The sequence below is a fragment of the Chiloscyllium plagiosum genome, unplaced genomic scaffold (assembly GCF_037043375.1).
Source record: "Chiloscyllium plagiosum isolate Xiang-an unplaced genomic scaffold, Cpla_swu_hap1 HiC_scaffold_21, whole genome shotgun sequence".
NCBI lineage: Eukaryota > Metazoa > Chordata > Chondrichthyes > Orectolobiformes > Hemiscylliidae > Chiloscyllium > Chiloscyllium plagiosum.
Window position 1 is genome coordinate 78466628 of NW_028270159.1, and position 17448 is coordinate 78484075.

The 17448-nt window shown below is 44.4% G+C and overlaps 1 long non-coding RNA gene across 1 annotated transcript; it reads left to right on the forward strand.

The window, feature by feature from the left end:
• The first annotated feature begins 1634 nt into the window (after window positions 1-1634).
• On the forward strand, window positions 1635-8674 carry LOC148146455 (uncharacterized). The gene is made up of 5 exons (XR_015760834.1): window positions 1635-1662; window positions 2273-2379; window positions 5092-5174; window positions 7594-7685; window positions 8588-8674. It is a non-coding gene; the product is annotated as an uncharacterized LOC148146455 (long non-coding RNA).
• Window positions 8675-17448: the final 8774 nt, after the last annotated feature.

A 17448-nucleotide genomic window follows, 5' to 3' on the forward strand; every position in this document is an offset into this window, starting at 1 on the left:
CATGGACTGAGGATTGGTTAACCACACTGGCTGTTGCTGAGTCCTCACTTGGAGTACTGTATACAATGTTAGCTCCCATATTTAATAAAGGATAAAGTAACATCGGAGACCATTCAAAAAAGATTCACTTAGCTGCTTTGAGGACAAAAGGGTTGACCTATTGTGAGAGGTAATTTCGGTTTAAACTTTAAGATGTGCCTGGACCACAGACTGATCTATAATAAAAGACAAAACTTTTGTTTCTTTTCTAACAACCATTTTATATACTCAAAAGTAGACTAGTTTAAATTGTGCAGAATGCTGACAATTTGTGAGCGATAGTAAAAACAAGCAGGCTCTTGATTGATGAAGCCATTCACACAGCAGGGAAGGATAAGTCCTTGACTGATAAGACTGCTAGCACAGACAGAGAAGAATAAGTCTTTGACTGATAAGACTACAGGGTGAGAAAAACAACAACTTTAGAGACTCTGAAGACATTTGTTGCAGACTTTGTGATAAAAATAATGATGTTTTTAAGAATGTGAACCTCATGGCTTGTTGGAGCCAAGGAGAGGAGGGACTTGTGCTGTATATAATGGGAGACTTTGTAAGCCTCAGCGCGCCTTTTCTTTAAGGGTGCCCGACTCTGCAGACTTGACTTGTTAATAAAACTTTGTTTTCCTGAATTTGTCTAGAGCGATTATTGAGAAGCGATTTTCGTTTCTAACAACTATCAAGAACAGATAAGCAGGGTTGATCTTATGGAAACAGGATTCTGAGGAGCTTGACAGAGTAGATGTTGACTAGATCTTCTAGCACCAGTGAAGTCTCAAACCAGGGGACATTACATAAGGGAACATTCATTTTAGAAAAAGTAAATAATGTTTTCTCTCAGTGAATGGCTAGAATTTTCCCGCCCAAACAATTGTGAAAGTTAAATGTGGGAGGGAAATGGTTGGGTTACTCTTTGGAGGGTTGTTCTGGCTTGTTGGGCTGAAGGGCCTGTTTCCACATAGTAGGGAATCTGGGATTCTATCTCAAATTATTTTAAAAGAGGGCAGATAGATTTTTGAAATATTGAGCAGTTGAGGGCTATGTGGATCAAGCATAAAAGAGGTGTTGAGGTCTGGGTTGATCAAGCCATGATCTGACAGAATGGGGGAACAAGCTGAAGGCGATGAATGCCCTCCTCCTGCTCCAATTCCTTGAGGCTCCATTTCATGCTTTTTTGACTCCAAAGAAGAGAGTGATACAATGTGCTAAAGATCTCAGATGTTGTGTAAAGGAGTGAAAAAGTGGTGTTTATGTACTGATTCAGATGGCATTGATTCATCATGAGTAGGAAGGCAATTCCCTCCATGAATAAAGGAAATCTACTGCAGAGCTCACACAAAGGGAATTCTTACCCTCAGCAAACTCTCCCATCACATTACCCAACAAATCAGCTAAAGCAGGACACACTGCGCATGTTCTCGCCAACAAAGGACTCCGGGTGATTGATGTCAGCACCGGACCAATGAAAGGACGGTGGGCGGTATTGGATGACCGAGCGGGATGTTGGTCCTCCAACCAATCAAAGTGAATGAAGGGCGGAGCTAAACTAAACCATGTGATCACCCTCGCGTGCGGCGCACAGTCGCTGAAATGAATGCTCGGGAAGTTATGGAGAGAAAGGATACGGTAAGGAAAGAAATAAACAGGGAAATGGGAGAAAAACTGTGTTGCTATGAGCGGAGAGGTTTTACAAACAAATTGTGCACGTCGGAAAACACAAATTTGAACATCCCAGTCCCGTGTTTGCAGTAAACGAGGCGTGAGCGCCGCCATCTTTATTCGGGACAACGATTCACTGGACATGTGTGGAGCCGCCATCTTTGTAGGGGGCAAGGTGCAGCCAGGCGCATGTGCAGCCTTTCTCTGGTATAGAGTCATTGTGATCATAGCAGCCAATACTGCTCTGATTCACCTCCAGGCTCCCTCATGGCCACTTTGTCAATATCTAGCTTCCTCAGTCTCGAACCATGAGTGTATTTTTGGTCTGTTTACTACTGTATTATGACTTTTATAGACCCTTTGCAAATGAGTTTTTCATTGCGGCCCAGCCCCTGACCATGTACTGCTCTATTATCAGATTACTTTTTTCTTGAATATTTTTGACAGACAAGAATTCTTTTTTCCAACAAGCAAGTGTATTTTCCTTCCATTTCTGACTATCAAATTCTGCACCATTTTCATTCCCTGTAATCCTTTTGCACTCCCTGAAACATCAACTGTGTTTCTCCTTCCACAGATACCAGTGATTAATGCCAAAGCCCTGTTGCTTGTGGAGAGGGTGATGTTTGACTTTCTTGTACAGCTGCAGTTTGTGTGGTGAAGGTGCTCCTACAATGTGGTTGGGTAAGAGACATTATAGATTATTCATTACAGCAACAGTGATGATTTGAAAATAATGTCAAATCAACAACAGTTTGTATTGTTATTATCATGCTTATAATTTCACAAAAATACTATTGAGAACTTTAGACAGAAGGCCAGAGATGGAGATATTAGGTCAGGTGACCAAAAGCAGGTTTTGAGGGATGTCTTAAAGGTGGAAAGCAGACCTGTGAGATTTTGGCTGCGAATTTCAGACCATGCTGCTTCAGCAACTGTAGAAACAGTCACACAGATGAAGTAATGAATTAACAAATGGTTGGGAGTCTCAAAGAAAATGGGTTGTCGAGGTCTCAAAGTGTGTGTGGTGCAGGGAGCTAGGGATTATCACAGCCAGGAATTAAATCAAGTGTGAGAAATTTAAATTGAGGGATATTGGCCACATGCTGGTAGGTGAGACTAGATTGGGTTGGGATATCTGGTTGGCATGGACGGGTTAGACCGAAGGGTCTGTTTCCATGCTGTACATCTCTATGACTCTGTGTTGTTGCTTATGAATAGGAGACTTTTGATGAATCAACAAGCAGATATTTAGATGTTCTTGAGATTACAGGGAGGTTGAATGTGGGAAGCTGGCCAGGGAGTGAGTTTGGATAATGAAGTCTAGAGATAACACAATGTGGATGAAAGTATATGAGCTGAGACAAGGGTGAAATCAGCTAGAAATAGTGATCTTGGAGTGGGACTGAGCTATCACCCTCACCTCACCTCTGGGACTCAGCTGGTTGTCAGGTTGTGAATGAGGGCGGTGACACAATCGGGAGCTGAGTGGCCCTGGTGGAGCCTAAAGTGAGTGTCGCTCAGCTGACTGTTGCAGAGCAACTGCTGCTTGGTAGCCCTGGTGATGACATCTTCCATCACTTTACTGCTGATCGAGTGTGGACTGATAGATGGAAATTGCCTGGGTTGGATTGTCCTGTGTTTTTGTGTTTAACATTCCTGGGCAATGTTTCGCATTTTTGGTAGATGCCAGTGCTGGAGCGGTACGTGGCTCGGTGGGTGGCAAGTTCTGGAGCACAAGCCATCAGTATTATTGCCAGAATATTGGCAGGGCCTGTAACCTTTGCACTACTTAACCATTTCTTGATGTTATTCAAACTGAATCGAACTGGCTTAAAACTCACATCTGTGATGTTGGAAACCACTAGAGAAGGCTGAGATGGATCATCCCATTTTGCACTTCTGGCTGAAGATTGCTGCAAATGCTGTCATCTTATCTGGTGCATGGATGTGTGAGGCCCCTCCATCAGTAAGGGTGGGAATATCTGTGATGCTTCCATCAGTGAGTTGTTTAATCGTCCATCACCGTTCACAACTGGGTGTTGCAGAACTGCAGAGCTCCGATCTGTTCCATTGGATGTTGGATCACTTAGCTGTGTTGCTTGCTGCTGATGCTGTTTGATATGCAGGTAATTCTGTTTGATAGCTTCACCAGATTAGCACTTCATTTTTAGGTCTGCCTGGTGCTGCTCATGGCATGCCCTCTTTTGCTGTCCATTGTGATGGGTGAGAGCAGGATTTACAACCCCATGAGATTACAGATTGTGCTGGAGTACAGTTCTGCTGCTGTTGATGTCCCACAGTACCTCATAGATACCCTGTTTGAGATCCTACATGTCTTTGTAGTCTGTCCCATTTAGAACGGTGATAGTGCCACTCAACACAGTGGAGGTTTTCTCAACTTTAAGGCAAGGCATTGTCTCCAAAAGGAACATGTGATGGTCGTTCTTACCGATACTGTCATGGCCAGACATATCTGCAGCTGGTCAATTCATAACAATGAGATCAAGTATGTTTTTTTCCCTCTTGTTGGTTCCCTCAGCACCCGCTGCAGACTCAGTTGAGCAGCTGTGTCCTTCAGGACCTGGCCAGCTCAGTCAGTAATTCTGTTGCAGAGGTAGTCTCGATTGTGGACGTTGAAATCCTGTACCCAGAGTACGTTTGACACCATTTTGTTGCCTCAGTGCTTCCTTCAAATATTGTTCAACACGAAGGAGAACTGATTCATCAGCCAAGGGAGGACAGTACGTGGTAATCAGCAGGAGCCATGAGACTCCCGGGGCGAATCCTCCCTGTCTGTACACCACTGTGCCACCATCTCTGTCTGGTCTGTGCTGCCGGTGGGACAGGACATATCCAGAGATTTTAGGAGAAATTGAAGACTGCAGATGCTGGAGGTCAGAGTCGAGAGTGTGGTGCTGGAAAAGCACACCAGATCAGACTGATGAAGGGCTGAGGCTCAAAACATCGATTCTCCTGCTCCTCTGATGCTGCCTGACTGTTGTGCTTTTCCAGCACCACACTCTCAATATCTAGGATGGTGATGGTGGTGTCTTGTAATTGTCTGTAAGGGATGATTCCGTGAATATGACTATGTCAGGCTGCTTCTTGACTAGTCTGAGGTACAGCTCTCCACATTTTGGCATCAAAAACTAGATGTTAGTGAGGAGGACGTTGCACCATCGAGAGGGCTGATTCTGTGGTTGTAATTTCTGGTGCCTTGTTAGATGCCACATGGTTCATCCAGTTTCATTCCTGTGTTGAGACTTTGCAGTGATTAGTACAGTGAGTAGCTGGCTGGGCCGCTGTCAGGTTGGCAGGATTTATTTTACCATTGACAATGGTTTCATGGAAATCAGGAGATTCCTAATTCCAGTTATTTTTTCGTGAATTCAGATTCCACCATCTGCCAAGATGGGATTCGAACTAGGACTTCAGTCGTTTGTTTTAATATTCTGGATAAAAGCTAAACACATCAGGTTTGTTCACTCATTTTAAATATCACTAACCCTGGATTTGTTTCTTTGTAAAACACTGTCCATCATCCTGTCTCCTCTATCCTCCCCTCCAATAACATGAGTGAGGAGCACATGGAGTTTCTCTGTCACCGTGACTGAGATAATCCGATCTGCTGCTTCCCTCCCTCCCACTAGCCCACTGAGCCAAACTGCCTCACATGGTGTTCCTGGTTTTTGTCCTAAACCTACATCTTTCTCCAGTCTCTTGTTAAGCCTTATCAGAGCTCAGCTTTACAATTTACCCAAAGCTTGCTAAATCACAGACTTTCCAACACTCTGTCTCCTCCTCCTCCTCACCGATTCACAGATATTGTTCCTTGTTCTGGCTGTCTGTCTTTTCTGGTTATGCCCTTCTCTCCCCTTCTTTGAAAAACTTCCTTTTGACCTCACGGTTTTTGGAAAATCCTGCTCCATTTCCACTCTCTCTTTCCTTTCTGAATTCCTTGCATTTGGTGTCCCTCCAGTATCTATCCTTGCTCTCTCCTGTATCTTCGAGGAGAAAGTGAGGTCTGCAGACGCTGGAGATCAAAGCTGAAACTTTATTGCTGGAACAGCACAGCAGGTCAGGCAGCATCTAGGGAACAGAAGATTCGACGTTTCGGGCACATGCCCTTCTTCAGGAATGAGACAGGCCGCCTACTTGCGGAGCGATTCAGAGAGCACCTCTGGGCCACCCGGACGAACCAACCCAATCACCCTGTAGCACAGCATTTCAACTCCCCCTCCCACTCCACCGAGGATATGCAGGTCATTGGACTCATCCACCGCCAAACCACAACAACGCGACGGTCGGAGGAGGAGCGTCTTATCTTCCGACTGGGAACCCTCCAACCACAGGGGATGAACTTGGACTTCACCAGTTTCTTCATCCCCCCTCCCCCCACCTTGTCTCAGCCGAATCCCTCCAGCCCGGCACCGCCTTCCTGATCTGCAGTCTTCTTCTTGACCTCTCCGCCTCCACCCTACTCCGACCTATCACCCTCACCTTGACCTCTTTCCACCTATCACATTTCCAACGCCCCTCCTCCAATTCCCTCCTCCCTACCTTTTATCTTCTCCTGCTGAACACTCTCTGCTCATTCCTGAAGAAGGGCATGTGCCCGAAACGTCGAATCTTCTGTTCCCTAGATGCTGCCTGACCTGCTGTGCTGTTCCAGCAATAAAGTTTCAGCTCTCCTGTATCTCACCTACATACTGCCAGGAGTTGACATTGTGAAAAAGCACCATGTTAGGTTTCACATGTACACTGACACTGTCGAGCTCTCCCTCCCCACCATCCCTCTCCATTGTTCCACTGTTACTCAGTTACCAAACTGCTTATCACATTCCCACTACTTGATTAGCTGCAGTTTCCTCCAATGAAACATTGTAACGGTTAAACCCATTGCCTTCAGTTGTTATTCCAAACTCCTTTCTCTTACTGCTGAGCCTCTCCCTCTCCTTGGTAACTGTCTGAGGCAGAAATACGTTCTTCACAATATTGCTGTTATATTTGACCCTAAGGTGACCTTCTGATCAGACATCTGCACAATCCCAAACACCAGGGAATTCCAATCTCTTAAACATTGTTTGTCTCCACCTCACCCCAGCTCCATTGCTACTGAAACCCCTTACCCGCCTCTGTGTCGCCTTAAACTTGGCGAATCTGAAGCAGAACCCTTGATTCCGCGACTGACCCAGAATCTGGTTCCAGACTCCCTTTTCAGTATTCACACTCGGAAACATCCACTCAGTATTTATCCTGTCAAACCCCTTAAGAATCCCATCTGTCTCAATGAGATCACCTCTCTTTCTCCAAAATCCAGTGAGTAGAGTCCCAACCTGTTCAGCCTTTATTTAAAAGATAATCTCTCCAAACCAGGGATCATCCCAGTGAATCTTCCCTGCTGAAAAATATGTTGCTGGAAAAGCACAGCAGGTCAGGCAGCATCCAAGGAGCAGGAGAATCAATGTTTCGGGCATAAGCCCTTCTTCAGCTTATGCCCAAAACGTTGATTCTCCTTCTGCTTGGATGCTGCCTGACCTGCTGCGCTTTTCCAGCAACACATTTTTCAGCTCTGATCTCCAGCATCTGCAGTCCGCACTTTCTACTAGTGAATCTTCCCTGAAATGCCTCCAATAAAGTGACACATTTCCTTATCTAAAGGGACCAAAACTGCTCACTTTACTCCAGATATGGTGGTCTCACCACCACTTCCTCACGTTACTCTCAGGTATATACTCCAAACTCTCATACTGAAAACCCTCTAAACAAAACATTCCATTCCCCTTCCTGATGACCTGTTGTAACTATGTACAGTAATCCTGCGCCAGGAGGAGGGGATGGTGTGGGTTTCTAACTTGAACTGAGAGTGACAGATTTTATAAACTTGTATTACAGGATATTACAGGTGGACATTCAGATGGTAATCTCAGTAAATGTTCTGCCAAACTCTGAATTACTCAGTACATCAGGACCTGGATATTCGCATTGTGAGTATTGCGTTCCAGATCAATCCTATTTGCTGCTTAAAAATTCTCCTTTGAATCATCACATTCTCTCAAAAGGTCTCCCCAAACCATCATGTGTTATGTAATCCTTTTATAATGATGTGATGAGTGTAAGGTTTATTATTCGAATGTGTAATTTTTGTACAAGGATGCCTCGGAGAGGGAGCAGAATATTCTTAAAGGGGAGAATAACCATTTTGAGGGGAGGCTGTTGTTTATTGCTATCAATGACATAGGAATAGAATAGTTCACATTGTTGGATCATTCAAATCTCTTGTGGGGTAGAATCGACCTTCATCAGAAGGATGGATTGTACCTGCACTGAAAGGGAAGAGTTGCTAGTTCTATTCAAGAGGCATTAAACCAGTGAAGGAATGGAGGTAAACTCAAAAGAGTGAGGAAAGAGCCAAGTCTGCGGCTGGTACAGTTCAGGCGTCAAACAGTCAAGGCAGGCAAGGGCAAGGCACAGAATGAGGTAGGACTGAGCAGTTACACTGCATTTATTTCAATGCAGGAGGCCCGATAGGTCAGGCAGAGGAGCTCAGGGTATGGTTTTGAACATGGCACTGGGATATTACAGCAATTACAGAGGTATGACTTAGGAATGGTTAGGACCAGCAGCTTAATGTTCCAAGGTATAGATGCTATAGCAAGGATAGAAAGGGGGCAACAGAGCAGGGGGGTGAGATGGTTTTGATGAGGGATAACATTATGGCTGGGCTTCAGGAGGATAATCCTGGAAGTACATCCAGGCAAGTTGTACAGGTGGAACTGAGAAATAAATAGTCAGCCGGGAATTGAGAAGCAAATTTACTAACAGATCACTTATCTGTAAGAATAGTATGATTGTATACAAGACTTGACCTTTTTTAATTCATTCACAGGATGAGGGTGTCACTGGCTGGGCCTCAAGGGCAGTTAAGATTCAACCACGTTGCTGTGGGTCTGGAATCACATGTAGGCCAGACCAGGTAAGGATGGCAGATTCCTTCCCTGAAGGATATTAGTGAATCTCATGGGTTTTCTTTTGCAACAATCAACAATGGATTCATGGTCTTCAATAGATTCTTACTTCCACATTTTTATTGAATTCACATTCCACTGTCTGCTGTGACGGGATCCAAACTCTGAGCCCCAGAACGTTATCTGGGTGTCTGGATTATCCATCTAGTGATAGTATCACTAGACCATTGGGCAGGGTGAGTGACTGAGGTATCAGTGGGGCAGCACATCAGCACCAAATATCCCATGGTCTCTGTGGAAGGGCTGGGGAGGGAAATATATCCCTGGTGGTGGGGTCTGACTGTAGGTAGCGGAAATTGCAGAGGTTAATGCGCTGTATCTGGAGATTCGTGGGGTGGCAGGTGAGGACCGGTGGATTATATTCTTATTGTGGTTGGAGGGGTGGGGGGAAAGGTGGAGGTACAGGAAGTGGAGGATATGCATTAGAGGACATTGTTGATCACGTGGGAGGGAAATGCAGTCCTTGAAATAGGAATCCTTTCTGGGATGTCCTGGAGTGGAATTGCTTCTCCTGGAAGCAGATATGGCAGAGGCGGAGGAATTGGGAGTACAGGTTCATGTTTTTACAGGAATATACTCAAGGGAAATCAGATGAGCAAAAAGGGAACATGAAATATCTCTAGGAAATGGTTTAAGTAGAATCCAAAGCGATTCTACAAATATATCAAGGATAAAAGAAAAAACAGACAAAGAATACAACTTCTTAAAGATCAAGAAGGCCATCTGTGGAACAACAGGAGGTGGGAGAGATACGATGCTACTCTGTTCTAGAGAGTTTGGAGAACTTGATAGTTACCAACAGTGATAACTTGAAAAGTGTCCATGTTACAGAGGAGGTGGTACTGGATGTCTTAAATGGCATCAAGGTGGATAAATCCCTAGGTCCTGATCAGGTGTATCCCAGAAATTTGTGGAAAGCTAGGAAAGCAGTGCCCCTCCCTGAGGTATTTATATCATCGTTTGTGACAGGTGAGGTGCTGGAAGACAGGTGTTGTTATTTTAAAAAAGGTGGTAAGGAAAGGCCAGGGAACAAGAGAACAGGCAGCCTGAAGTCAGTGGTAGGCAAGTTGTTGGAAGGAATTCTGAGGGATAGGATTTATATGTATTTGGAAAGACCAGGAAAGATTAAGGATAGTCAACATGACTTTGTGTGAGTAATTCTCTCTTTCTAACTTGAGTTTTTTTGAAGATGTGACAAAGATGATTGATGAAGGCAGACTGTGGACGTTGTCCATGTGGACACTTAACTATGTTCCACAAAGCAGACTGGTTAGCAAGGTTAGATAACATGGAATGTTGGGAGAACTAGCCATTTGGATACAAAACTGGCTTGAAGGTACGAGGCAGAGGATGGTGATGGAGGGTTGCTTTGCGGACTGGAGGCCTGTGAGCAGCATTGTCCTGCAGGAATGGATATTCGGTCCTCAAATAAATGACTTGGATGTGAATATATGAGATATAGTCAGTGGGTTTACAGAAGACACCAAAATTGGAGGTTTAGTGGACAGTGAAGAAGGTCAGTTCAGAATACAACAGGATCTTGATCAGATGGGCCATTGGAGCAAAGAATGGCAGACGGTGTTCAATTTAGACAAATGCGAGGTGCTGCATTTTGGAAAGGCAAATCAGGGCAGGACTTCTACACTTAATGGTAAAGTCCTTCGCAGTGTTGCTGAACAAAGAGACCATGGAGTTCAGATTCATTGTTCGTTGAAAGTAGAGTCGCAGATAGGCAGACTAGTGAAGGTGGTGTTTGGAATGCTTATATTTATTGGTCGATGCATTGAATACAGAAGCTGGGACATCATATTGTGGCTGGACAGGAAATTGATTAAGCCATTTCAGGAATTCTGTTTTAAGTTCAAAATCCCCTGTTCTGGGAAGGATGTTCTGAATCTTGAAAGAGTTCAGACAAGATTGACAAAGACTTTGCCAGGGTTGGAGGATTTGGGCTACAGGGAGAGGCTGGGGGTAATTTCCCTGGAGAGTCAAAGATTGAGAGGTGACTTCATGTAGATTTGTAAAATCATGAGGGGCATGGATAAGGTGAACAGCCAGGGTCTTTCCCCCCCAGGTTAGGTGGTTCCAAAACAAGATCACATGGGCTTTAGTCAAGCGAGCAAAGATTTAAAAGGGATCTGAGGAGCAAAGTTTTCAAGCTGTGTGTGGTGTGTGTATTGGATGAGCTGCCAGATGAAGTAGTGGAGGCTGATACAATTACAACATTTGAAAGGCATCTGATTGGGTCCATGAATAGGAAGGGTTTCGAGGGATACGGATCAATAGCTGGGATTAGGATTCCATTCGTTTACGATTCCTAGTTGGCATGGACAAATTGGACCAAAGGTCTGTTTCTGTGCTGTACATCTCTATGACACGAATAAATGAAAATAAGATGTGTTCCTCTTTTGTAGAGAGCTAGCAGAAGCACAGATAATTGTATTTGGAGCTGAGAAGGTTAAGCAGTGAGTTTGACCAGCTGCAAATTTGTGTCTAGGATATTTAATTTGCAGAGAGAAGGGAATTGTTAACAATGTCACAATTTTAGTAACTATTTTCAGGTAATTGGCAAATAATATGTGAACATTATTTTATTCAGTAAGGTCTGAGCATCTGGAACAGTCTGATTGGCAGCTGGACACAGACTCAGCAGTTATTCATAAACAGATTTGGAATTTTACTTTTCAGGGGAAGATTTGGGGGGGCTATGGGCAAATGGGAAGGGAATTGGGACAGATGTGCAACATCTCCAGAGGGAGAGAGTACAGTCCCAACGGGCTGAATAGCCCCCAGCCCCTGTGCTCTGTGATACTGCCCCATTCACTGTGAATGATGAACCTCATCCCATGGCAGATAGAGGGAGGATCCCACCACTCACCTCACAATGGGTCTCTTGTGATTGATGTCAGCGCAGGCCAATAGGGGGCAGAGAGCAGTACTAGAGGACCAGGTCGTACCAGTTTGTCTTCCAACCAATCGGAGTGAATGAGGGCATCCTCAAGGCTGGAACTAAAGAAAGGCACATGTAGCAGAGATCTGAGAAACTGGAGGACATGAGATAGGGAGCGTTCTGTGGCTGGTGAGGAATTATATAAATAAGGAAGAGTTGTGAGGCTGGATGAAGTGACAGTGATCGGGAGAGTTGAGGATGGAGGAATTTAGAGTTAGTGAGGATTAGAGTCATAATGTTATACAGCAAGGAAACAGGCCCTGTGGTCCAACCAGTCCATGCCAACCATAATTCCAAACTGAACTAAGTGTACTTGTCCACATCCATCCAAATATTTCCTAATTATGTACTAATCTTTTAAATATTGTAATTGTATTCACAGCTACCACTTCCTCTGGAAGTTCATTTCACACATATACATTTTAAAAAAAAACCTAATGTCTTTTCTGAAACCTTTCTCATTTCTTCTCAAAATGAATGCACCCGAGATTTGAATCCCCTTCTCCCTCGTCCATTCACCTTATCTACACTCTTTCTGATTTTATAAACCTCTAATAAGGTCACCCCTCAACCTCGTGCACGCCAGTGAAGAAATTCCAGCCTATCCAGCCTCTCCTTCGAACACAATCCCTCCATTCATGGCAACATGCAGGTAAATCTCTCCTGAACCTCCTCCAATTTAATAATATCCTTCCTATAACAGCACAACCAGAACTGGACAGTGTGTTCCAGAAGAGGCCTTTTCAACGTCCTGTACATCCTCAACATAACGTCCCAACTCCTGTACTCAAAGGTCTGAACAATGAAGGTAAGTGTGCTACGCACCTTCTTAACCACCCTGTCTACATTTGACACAAACTTCAAAGACATGAACCCCTTGGTCTCTTTGTTCCCATATCACTACTCAAGGCCGTACCTTTCTTGAGTGTAAGTCCTACCCTCGTTTGTTTTGTCAGGGTGTTATATTTTGCATTTATTCCAATCCAAAAAATTTTTGAGTATAAAGGCAGTAGGAGTATAATTAAGAGGGAAATCAGGAGGCAAAAAAGGAACGTGAGATAGCTTTGGCGAATTGGGTTAAGGATAATCCAAAGGGCTTTTGTAAATATATGAGGAACAAAAGGCTAACTAGGGAGAAAATAGAGACCCTCAAAGATCAGCAAGGCAGCCATTGTGTGGAGCTGCAGGCGATGGCCGAGATAGGGAAACAAGTATTTTGCATCAGTGTTTACTGTGAAGAAGTAAATGGGAGATATAGAATGTGGGGAAATAAATGGTGACATCTTGAAAAATGTCCATATTACAGAGGAGGAGGAGGTGCTCAATGAGTGGCTAAGGAGCTGGTGCAGGGGAAAAGGATTCACGTTTTTTGGATCGTTGTGATCTCCTCTGGAGTAGAGTTGACCTGCATACGAAGGATGGATTGTACCTGAATTGGAAGGTGTCTAATGTCTAGGCAGGGAGACTTGCTGGTGATACTCGGGAGGCATTAAACCAGTGAGGGAGTGGGTGTAAACCCAAGAAGATAGTGAGGAAAGAGATATGTCTGAGGCTGGTACAGTTCAGAAATCAAATAGTCAAGGCAGGCAAGGGCAAGGCACAAACTGAAGTCGGACTGAGCAGTTGAACTGCATTTACTTCAATGCAAGAGGCCTGACAGGGAAGGCAGATGAGCTCAGGGTATGGTTTTGAACATGGCACTCGGATATTATAGCAATTACAGAGGCATCACTCAGGGATGGATAGGCCTGGTAGCTTAATGTTCCAGGGTATAGATGCTATAAGAAGAATAGAAAGGGGGACGAGAGAGGAGGGGGAGTGGCATTTTTGATTTGGGATAGCATTATGTTTTTTCTTAGGGAGGATATTCCTGGGAGTACGCCCAGTGAAGTTATTTAGGTGGAACTGGGAAATAAGAAAGGGATGATCATCTTATTAGGGTTTTCTGCATGGATTTCGTCTGGTCCCTCTGGTTTCCTCCCACAGTCCAAAGATGTGCAGGTTGGGTGGATTGTCCAGGCTGAATTGCCCATAATGTTCAGGGATGTGTACGTTGGGTAGCCCTGGGAAATGCAATGTTACAGCGGGAGGTTAAGAGGCTCTCAGGGTCAGTATCAATGTGATAGGCTGAATGACCTGTTTCCACACTGTTGGGATTCTCTGATAATTCTACTATTTTTAAAATAGTTATAGAAAATAATATATCAGATCTAAAAGTTAAGGTTCTGAATTGGACAAAGGCCAATTTTGATGGCACAAGGCAAGAACATTCACCTGCCCCCTCAAGCCTGCTCTGCCATTCAACAAGATCAGGGCTGATCTTCTCATGGCCTCAGCTCCACATTCCTGCTCTCTCACCAAAACCCTTAATTCTTTTCCTGTTCACAAATCTACATTTTTCCTTAAAGGCATTCAAGTTAATAACGTCAACTGCACTCGGCAGGGAATTCCACAGATTCACAACCCTTTAGCTGAAGAACCTGCTCCTGAACTCAGTCCTAAATCTGCTCCCCCTTATTTTGAGATATTGCTCTGTTATTTGACCCCCCCCCCCCCAGTGGAAATAGCCTCCCTGCATCTGTCTTATCTACTCCCTTCATAATTTTATTGTTTCCTCTCCAACATCCCATTCTTCTAAATTACAATGACTATAGAACCAGTTTTCTCAATCTCTCCACATACACCAACCCTCTCAACTCCCAACTCAAACTAGTGAACCTCCTCTGTACTCCCTCCAGTGCCAGTCCATCCTTCCTGAAGTAAGGAGACCAAACCTGTACACAGTACTCCAGGTGTGGCCTCCCCAGCACCCTGTATAGCTGCAGCATCACCATCCCTCTAGCAAGGAAGGACAATATTCCCTTCACTGCCTTAATTACCTGCTGCACCTGCAAACCAACTTCCTGTGATTCATGCACAAGGACACCCAGCTCCCTCTGCACAGCAGCCTGCTGCACGTTTTCACCATTTCATCATCCAGTTTGTTGTTAGTCCGACCAAAATGGATGACCTCACATATCCCAACATTGAACTCCATCTGCCAGATCCTTACCCACTCACATAACTGATCTGTATCCCTGTGCAGACTGACAGTGGCCTCTGCAGACATTGCTCTACCTCATCTTTGTATCAAATGTGAACTCTGACACCGTACACTTGGTCCTCAACTCCAAAACATTTGTGTAAATTGCAAACAGTTGTAGTGCCAACACCAATCCAAACACCCATTTATCCCCATTCTTTACTTTTTGTTGGTTAACTGATCCTGTATCAATGATAATTACCCACAATGCCATGCATGTTTACCTTATTCAGCAGCCTTTTATGTGGCAACTTATCGAATGCCTTCTGGAAATCCAGGTACACCACATCCACCGAGTCCCCCTTGTCCAACGCACTTGTCGTATCCTCAAGTAATTCTAATAAACGCGTTAAACGTGACCTGTCTTTCATGAATCCATGCTGTGTCTGCTCAATGAGACAATTTCTACCCAGATATCTCACCACTACTTCCTTGAGAGGTTCAAGCATTTTCTCCACTACAGAAGTTAAGCCATCGGATCCTTTTTGAAAAATAGTGGCACCACATTGGCAGCTTCCAGTCTGTCAAAAGCAGACATCCAACAAATTTTAGTGAATTATCACGAGGTCAATGTGTTATTCTCTCTCTGCCGCACCCCCCACCCCCGCACCCCCCCCCCCCCCCTCCATCCCCGCCAAACATCTCTTTTAGTCCCTGGGATGCATTCCATCAAGGCCAGGACACCCAACTACCTTTAGGCTGTTATCTTTCCCAACATTACCTCTTTACTGAGAATGATTGCTTCTCTGTCCTCATCTGCCATTGCCTCCATAGGCCTGCGACAATGAGAGTATATAGACAGTATGTTCCTGTTAAGGCCAAGGCTGGTAGGTGTAGAGAATGCTGCCTGACGAAAGAAATTGAGGGCCTGGTCGTGAAAATGAAGGAGGGATATGGCAGGTACAGAGAGCTGTGTTTGTGTGAATCCCGAGAGGAGTGTAGCGGCAGTAGGAGTATACTCGAGGTAAACTAGGAGGGCAAAAAGGAGACATGAGATAGCTTTAGGAAATAGGTTTAAGGAGCATCCAAAGTGATTGTACAAATACACTAAGGACAAACGAGTAACCAGGCAGAGAATAGGTACCCACAGCAATCAAGGCTGTCTGTGGAACTGCAGGAGGTGAGAGCGATTCTGTATGAGCGGAAAGGTTTTACAAACAAAATGTGCACGTCGGAAAACACAAAGTTGAACGTCCCAGTCTCGTGTTTTCAGTAAACGGGGAATTGCCTCAGTGTGGCTGCAGGCATGAGTGCGCGCCACCATCTTTATTTGGGGCAAAAATTCACTGGACACGTGCGGAGCCACCAGCTTTGTAGGGGGCAAGGTGCAGCCAGGCGCAGGTGCAGCCTGTCTCTGGTACAGAGTCATTGGGCAGGATTTACACAGAGCACATTCAAACTCAGAGAAATGGATGTTTATTTCTGGATTTGTTTCACCATTCATTTAAATGATTTGGTATCGTAAATGAGTTTGCAGGTCATACAAAATTGGAGGTATTGTAGATAATGAAGAAGGTTACCTCAGATTACAATGAGATATTGATCAGATGGGGTTTAATTTAGATAAATATGAGGTGCTGCAGTTTGGAAAAGCAAATCAGAGCAGGACTTTCACACTGAATGGCAAGGCCCTGGAGACGTTTGCGGAACAAAGAGACCTTGGACTGCAGGTTCATAGTCTTTGCAAGTCAAGTTGCAGGTCGATAGGATGATGAAGAAGGTGTTCAGTATATTTTCCTTCATTGGTTCGAGCATTGAGTATAGGATGTGGGAGGTCATGTTGCTGTACAGGACATTTGTTAGGCCACTTTTGGAATATTGTGTGCAGTTCTGGCCTGCCTCCTATCAGAAGGGTTCTGTGAAACTTGAAAGGTTTCAAAAAAGAATTACAAGGATGTTGTTGCGGTTGGAGGATATGAGCTGTAGGGTGAGGCATAAAAGGCTGGGGCTGTTTTCCCTGGAGTGCCATAGGCTGAGTGGTGATGTGATGGAGGTTTATACAATCATGAGGGGCATGAATAGAGTAAATGAACAAGGTATTTACCCTGGAGTGGTGGTGTCCAGATGTAGAGGGCATTTAGGGTGAACGGAGAAAATTTCAAAGGGGCCTAAAGGACAACTCTTTCATGCAGTGGGTGGAATGAATGCCAGAGGAAGTGGTGGAGGCTAGTACAATTAAAACATGTTAAAGGCATCTAAATAGACACATGATATGATTAGGAAGCGTTTACAGGGATATGGGCCAAGTGCTGGCAAATGGGAATAGATTAGGTTCGGATACCTGGTTGGCATGGATGAGTTAGACCGAAGGGTCTGTGTTGGTGCTATACATCTCTATGTGGGATCATAACAGCTTATACAGCTCTGCTTCATCTCTGGGCTCCCTCATGACCACTTTGTCAATATCGAGCTTCCTCAGTCTCAAACAATGCGTGTATATTTGGTCTGTTTAATATTTTACTATTACTTTTACAGACATTTTTGTAAGTTTATTTTTCACTGCCGCACAGCCCCTGACCATGTGCTGCTTATTAATTTTTTTCTGGAAAATCTTTGACAGTCAAGAATTATTTTTTTCCAATAAGCAAGTGCATTTTCCTTCCATTTCTAACTATCAAATTCTGCACCATTTTCATTCCCTGTAATCCATTTTGCACTCCCTGAAATATCAACTGTGTCTCCTTCCACAC